The sequence below is a fragment of the Bos indicus x Bos taurus genome, chromosome 25, assembly GCF_003369695.1.
Source record: "Bos indicus x Bos taurus breed Angus x Brahman F1 hybrid chromosome 25, Bos_hybrid_MaternalHap_v2.0, whole genome shotgun sequence".
NCBI classification, from domain to species: Eukaryota; Metazoa; Chordata; class Mammalia; order Artiodactyla; family Bovidae; genus Bos; species Bos indicus x Bos taurus.
In genome coordinates this window covers 39,040,426-39,041,027 of record NC_040100.1, presented here as the reverse complement: position 1 = coordinate 39,041,027, position 602 = coordinate 39,040,426, and positions in this window count along the sequence as shown.

The following is a 602-nucleotide window of genomic DNA, read 5'->3' as shown; positions in this document are numbered from 1 at the left end:
CCTCCCCGCCAACCACCCCGCCCGCCCGCCCCCCCCGCCCAGGCCGTGTCCTAGCGCTGCCCTCGGGCCGGGGGCGGGGCCGCGGGGGGGGGACCCGAGGATGGGGCAGAAGAGGACCCGCGCGCGGCCCTGCCGCGGCCCGGCGCCCCCTCCCTCCCGGTTCCCGCTCCCCGGGGCCGCGCCACCCTCCCTTCTTCCCCTCCGCCCCTCCCCCGGCTCAGCGCCGGCTCCCGGCCGCCCCCTCCCCCCGACGCGCACGCCCCGCCTGGCAGCTGGCGCCCCGGGCCTGGGGCCGCGGCGGCGAGAGGGGTTTGCTGGGAGGGAAGCAGCGGGGGAGGGAGGCGGGGGGGAGGCCGCCCCCCGCGCCCCTCCTCCTCCCCCTCCTCCGCGGCCCGCCGGTCCCTCCTCCCGGCTCCCTCCTCCCTCCCTCTCTAAGACATCCCCGCACGGCCCGGCCGCCGCGGCCACCTTCCCTGCCGGAGCTGCAGATGTGGCGGAGCGGCCGGGCGCCGGGCGGCCGTGCCAGGGGAGCCCGCGCCCCGTGAGCCTCGCGCCCCGGCCCCCGCCCGCCCGGCCCCCTCCCCCGCTCGCTCCCCCGCCGC